This window comes from Arachis ipaensis, chromosome B06, assembly GCF_000816755.2.
Source record: "Arachis ipaensis cultivar K30076 chromosome B06, Araip1.1, whole genome shotgun sequence".
Lineage (NCBI taxonomy): Eukaryota > Viridiplantae > Streptophyta > Magnoliopsida > Fabales > Fabaceae > Arachis > Arachis ipaensis.
In genome coordinates this window covers 11,214,630-11,221,828 of record NC_029790.2, presented here as the reverse complement: position 1 = coordinate 11,221,828, position 7,199 = coordinate 11,214,630, and positions in this window count along the sequence as shown.

The window sequence follows — 7,199 nt, the reverse complement described above, 5'->3', positions numbered from 1 at the left end:
TGTCAAAATAAAAAAAATTTATATCTTCTTCTTTCACTGTCTTAACAATAACTTGTGTCACTGTTAAAAAATTTTGATGTCAAAATTGAGAAATTTCTGTATCACAATTAAAAAGTTATTGTACTATTTTCTGATAAATTTTGTATAACTCCTTCTCTTTTTTATTATCATCATTATCTTGTTCTTTTTTTTATTTTATTTTTTTATAATTCTTCTTATTTTACACTTTTAACAAGAATAAAAATAAAAAAATCAAATAAAGAAGAAGAAGAAATACATAATGGTACAAAATCATTTTGGAAGAGCATGAACTTATATTCGTTCAACTAAAAGGATAGGATATACCCTGAACTTGCATTCAACCTTATCTATAAGTGTACAGTAACTCGGGTACCAGACGATTCGGGGAGATCCTTCGGTTTGTAAGGTGGGGTATCGCCTGGTTCTGGGTTATGGGGATTGGAGATGGAACAGCCGACGTCCCGAGATCTTGGTGCGGTGAGGGGGTGCCACCTGCAAAGACACTTCGACGCTCTAGTCAGTCAGGTGTGCAGGTGAAAAGTGGGTAAGGTGATATGTGTGATGTACCTTGGGGGAGGGTAGGACCCTCCCCTTATATACCTTGTCAGAAAAGTGGTCCCCATAGGAGAAGGCCTCCTTCCAGGAAGTTTCCTTCTCCCCAGCTGTTATGCAGCTGGCAAGAAGGGTGCGTGGCCGGGTCGCCAGACAGGCGGGTACGATGACCCGCCCAACCGGGTCGGTAGGTCTTCGGGCCAGATCGGTCTCCATGCCTAACTGGGTTGGGCCGTAACAACAAGCAAATCTGCATTCTATCCGAATGGATTTGATCAGATTGGATATGCGCGAGTAGGATATATATTGTTAGTTCTATAACTACCTATTTCTATAAATATCGTACTTAATTCAGGTATTTTTTAACTCCGATTCATTTAAATTGCCTAAAATTATTGCTAACTAAACATTAGAGTTCCTTACAAATATTTTCACCATTATTTAGTCGAAGTCAGCTTCACTCTTCTGGTAAACAAGTCAAAACCTTCCTTCAAAAGAGTCTAGACTTTGCGTTTAAATTCATACCATATTAATTTCAAGGTGAGTTATATCCAACCCCCTCTAAAACAAGATGTAAATTATCTTCTATGATGTGGCACATTTTAATTGGATGTTTAATTTTAGTTTGAGTTAATTTAACCCACTAAGAGTTAATAACTTAATATCTTAACTAAAGTAGGGCCATTTTGTAATTAAATAGTTTTATAAGATGGATGATTATATAATTTTTGTAAATATTAAAAAGTAAATTTATGTTTTTTTACCATTGTTCTGAAACCAATGCACCGCAGCCCCATTCCTCTCTGAAATTGAAAGAAAAAATCAACTCAAATCCTACCCACCCATTGACCCAATCCCGCCGCCCGCAGCCTGCAGCGACACCAACCACCGCAGCCACCTCAACCCCGCAGCAGCTTTGTGAAGGTATGGCGTTTGATATAAGTAATAAAAAGTTACTGTTGAATAAAAGATCACTATCTGCTGTTATTTTTCTCATTGGTCTTCTGGTGCCATTTTTTTCTTTCTATAAGACATATGTGATCGCGTGGTGAAAGAGTTGGAGACAGTAGGTGTTTCAGGGTCTTTTCTTTTGGCTCTAAGATGTCTGATGATCTACATGTAACCAATGAAGTAAAAGGGTATGATTCAGGAAGGTTGAATGAATCCAATGAAATGGCAAGTGATGCTAGGGCCAACAAACATTCTGATAAAAGGTCCAAGAAAAAAAAGGGAAAAGTCACTGGAAGCATAATTTGGGGTAAGAAGAAAAGATTCAATTTTTAGTATTTTAGTAAATTATACAATTATTCATTTTAGGATATAATTTAATTTTAAAATAGTTTAATCATAGCTAACATAACCACCAATTAAAGAGTGACATATTATAGAAAGTAAATTACATGTTATTATAACAATCTATTCTATTATATAAAAATCGGATGTTTGCACTTAATGATGAAGCTGACGTGGCATACTTCAGAGAGTATTTCCCAATTTAACTGTTTTAACTCATTCAATACAATTTATTGCACTGACTTAATTATATCAACTAATTGATTTGATTAGATATTTAAATATTAATATAATTATTATAATTATATTACTTAATTAATTATATTACATTAATTATAATTCGTTATATTAGTGAATTAGTCTTTTCATTTATAAAGTCTAAAATAAAATAAATAAGTTGTTATTTATTCTAATTAAATTTATTTATATACTATATATGAATTAACGTTAATTTATAAAACATAGAACTTGTGGATTGTGATAAAAACGCAAATTAGAAAAAAAAAACGCATACAATTATAGAAGAATTAAATCTATTCTCTTTATTTATTTTTAACCATCGTTTTAGATTTTAATTTTTTTTAAAACCAGTGATAGTGGAATTTTATTGATGCTAGATAAAATTATAAATTGTTGCTCTTTCAATTAAATCATACCACATACAAAAATAAATTAAATTAAATAAATCGAATTTGCATTTCTATATAAATCGAATCGAATAAATTCGATTTAGACAAATACGTAGTAAATTGAATTCATAAGGTTCGAATTATATGTAACTTCTGAATAATTATAATGTTATGGATATTTTATATAAAAATTAATACAAAAATAATTTAAATTCCGTACAATTTTTTTTTTGTATTTATGAGATTTATTTTGAAACAGAGTACAACTAAGATTTTACTAACAATTTTAAATAAAATATTTTTATAAAATTTTAAAATTTTTTTATTATGAGCACTTTTTGTAATTATTATAAATAATTTTATAAAATTTAAAAATGGCTTAACAGATGTTATGAGTAAACTGTCTGACAAAAAAACTGATTAAAAAACCGGTCGTATATGTGATTAATCGGTGAACCGTTAGAACTTGTCAGTTTTTTTAAAGGGTTTTCGGTTTGTTAATAATTCCTCCAAACGGTGCCGTTTTAACTTAAAAAAAAATTGAATCCCCAACGGCTTAAGCCCGTAACCCATTCCCACTCCTACACTCCTCTCCTCTCCTCTCTGAAATTGACGTGAAATTTTGAAATTGAAAGAAGAATCCTAGCTCCCCAAATCGCGATCCCGTAGCCGATGCAGCGTCAAACTAAGAGAGAGCGTGCTGAGATAGAAGAAGAAACTATTATAGTTAAAGCAACAGCAGAGGCTGAAGGTCAAGCACATGAAGCAATTGACTGAGGATCATAAAAGGAGAATGCTTATAGAACGGATGCAGGGTGAAAGAGATAAATAGCTTGCTGCGATCAACACATCCTTTGGTCATATTGAAGGTATGCAACTGTTAACAAACCTTTTGGGAATTATATCAGATTAAGAAACAAAAAATTGGTACTATATATCAAATCTTATTCTCATACCCTTTTTATTCTGTACGTCTTGAAATGCCAGTATTTATGATACAAAATGATTTGCCAACATACAAAAATAAAATAATTTCATGCCTTTTCAAAACTTCTTGTGATTTACAGTACCTAATTATTGCATGTAAATACAGTGATTTCCTCTTCAGCATACATTGCTTTTTATTTTGATTTTTCAAAATTAAACCCCATTTTGCCATGTAAATGAAACACAATAAATGTTGGCCGTTAATTTCTATCATAATTTTGATAATTATTTTATTTTATTGATAATTCAGATTCTTTAATCTTGAATAGTCCAAAAACTTTCCGTCTTTTTTCTTAGTTGGATTTTGATAGAAACGTCAAGATTTTTGCAATCTTTACCAATACTGGGGCTGAACAGTGTTGTGACTCTCTATAAATATAGCATGGATGACCACCATACTTACTGTTTATCTGTACTGAAATTCATAATATTTGAGTAATTTTGTTGTGGCAGGTAGCAATGGCAGTTAGGTGAGTTCATGTGCCATGTGGTGAATTTCACAATATTTTTTTTATCTTTCACTAAATATGAGGACTTTGATTTTTAGGTATGATCTCATCAAGTGTATCAATGCTGGTCCAGAGTATAAGGTGTGAAAGCTCAAAGTACGTGTCATTAGACTTTGCTCACTTTGCAAATTCTGGGGTGAAGGCACCTATGGAGATGGTTGTCCTTGATGAAAAGGTAAAATCTTCTCTTTGCATTTGAGATTTATTTTCGTAATGACTGAGTAATAAACCTCATTTATCTATGACTCTATAAAACTAATGCATTCAGGGGGATACAATTCAATACTCTATTAAAGGCATATTTGTTCCTATCTTCGATGGTCTACTCGCTGAGAGCAACGTGTACGTGGTCACTAATTTTGCAATTGCTTTAAATACCATCAAGTTTAAATATACTAGACACGAATTTAGAATCAACTTCAAGAGGGACACGATTGTGCGTTCGATACAAGACTCTTCAGTTCCATTGAACGGATTCAATTTTATTCCGTTCAAAAAAAATCATACAGAGTCTAAAGAAGATGGTTATTTAGTTGGTAAGTACTTTGTTAGAGTAATCTATCACGCATGTGTTGTTTAATTGTTTGAGGTCTATATTTTACACAAAATAATTTATCATAATTTTTGTATTACATAATATGTCTATATTTAATGTATGTCATCTGAATTGGCTGATGCGCCATTTTTTGTTATAGGTATGGTACTAAAAAAAATTGTATTATTTAGTAAAATTATTCTTCAATTCGTTATTGGCTTTATTTTCTATTATTTTGTGTTTTATTTTAACACATCTAAACACAAATTTTATATATATAACAACTAAAGAATTAGTCCATTTAAAGGAATCGTTGGTAAAAAGTACTAACCTATTTATTTTTTGTTTCTTCACGAACTTCGATTTCTAAGCTCTAACTATTTATTAACAGTCTTTTATATTTCTATTTTTAAAAAAAATTAAAAAAATATGATTTCAATATGGATGAAACTTTGGAAAAGATATGTCATTTTTGGACAAAAATTTGAGCAGATAGAGTTTTATTAATGAAAAGATTGGTGCCTTTATTTTGTAGATGTGATAGGTCAGCTTGCCTCTAAGGGTAACTTGGTCGAGTTCACACGGGACGGGAAGCCGTCAAGTTATATCACGATAGAACTTGATGATCTTGAGTAATGCTTAATATCTTTTTGATAGTGGCTTTTATTTTAAAATCTTATTTTGCAATTTTGTGCATCTCTTTACTTTACAAGCATTGCTATTTCTTATAGGGGTGGACAGAAATTAAAGGTAACGTTATGGCAGACTTTGGCTTTTAACTTGCTCAAATATTTGGAGGAACACCCGTGTCTTACCTATGTGGTTATTCTCCAAATGGGCAAGATGAAATTTTATAGTGGTTTGTTTATTTTGCTGGTATTTGAATGCATGTTTTGTGTCATCATATGCTTCTGGTATTTTCTTTAATTTGTTATGTCTTTTTGTAGGGGTCATGGGTGTTTCCAACATAAACTACAATTCGAAACTGTTTATCAATGTTGAGTTTTCATCTGCCAGGAATTTCTTTACAAAGTACAGTGTATATATCAGTAGTGTGGCTAGCAGAATATTTATACAAGGTTTTTGATTATTTAACTATTAGCAAATTTCATAAATTATGATTTAAAAATGCAAGGGTGAACAAATTGGATCCTGTTGACGGACAAGGCATAATGCCGCTGGTCTGTGATCAACCTGTTTCAATTGAGGAAGATTTTTTGCGTCTGTCAGTCTACAAAACAATTGCTGAGATAAAGGAGCATAATCAGGTAAAATTCTTTCTTATTAGTCTTCCTTTTTTTCAATTATTATGTCTAATGTTTGTTGGATCATAATCTCAATTGTTGTGTTGTACCCTTACATCCATTGATTTTAGGATGCTGTATTTGTTACTACCGGGACAATTAAGGAAGTTGAGACCGAGTTTGGTTGGTGGTACAAAGGATGTAAGAAGTTTCGTCATGGCTTAAGGGAACTTGAGAAAAGATATTTCTGTCCCAATTGCGTTGAAGACTACGGGTTCTATGTGCTAAGGTATGACTCACGATACTTCTTTAACATTGACACACTACATACTCTTTGTCTAAGAAAATAATGGTATAAACTAATTATTTGTATTATTTCTTGATAAATTTTGTTGTTGAATTCTATCATTCATGATTCAGTTAGCCTAATAAGTTAAAGATAATTGATTTTAAATAAGGCTAACCATCTCTTTCAAAGCATAACATATAGCAAGAGTTAAACATAATTAACCAAATGAAAGGGTTTCATTGACTTAACAGTGTCGAAGAACAATAATAATACAAATTTTGACGTACATAAAAATGTGCATCAAATTACTACAAGTCAAAGAACAGTGTGTCGAGAAATTGGTATCTCATCTAATATTCTCAGTTTACAATCCAGTGAAGATAAATGTGACATTTTTCTTACTGTAATTGACTCATATTTATCTAAATTTAATTTATATCAGTTTAATGACAAAAATTTTCTATATATTTCTCATTACTCATTCATAGGGAAGCAACTATCTATGTATGGTGTACACTGTGCCTCGCATGGAATTGGACAGGAAAATACTCCTCCTAATTATGTAAGACCTTCTACATCAGAGATAAGATCTAAATCTTTAACTCTACGGATGGATCCCTCATTGTTCCGTACAATCCAGAATTGTTGCTCAAGTTCGGGTGCCACATAAATATGGAATACACATGCCAAACAAGTTCTATTAAGTATCTGTTTAAGTATGTACACAAGGGTAATGACCGCGTAACAGCTACTCTATACAATGCTGGTGATCTATCAGAAGCCACACAAGTTGTTGACGAAATTAGGAATTACTACAATTGTAAGTACATTTCGGCATGTGAGGCAGTCTGACGTCTATTTGGATATGAAATCCAAGAGAAAGAACCATTTGTGATTAGACTTCCATTCCATTTGGAGGATGACTAACCTGTGGTTTATGGTGAAACTTCTAATGTGAATGATATCGTCGAAAGAGCAATATCTCATAAGTCCATGTTTTTGGGATGGATGGCAGTGAACATGTCATATCCCTATGCTCGAAGTCTGACTTATGCTGAGTTTCCAACCAAGTTTGTTTGAAAGGACGATTCTTCAAAGTGGTTTCCTCGAAAGAAAGGCTTCGCAATTGAAAGGTTGACT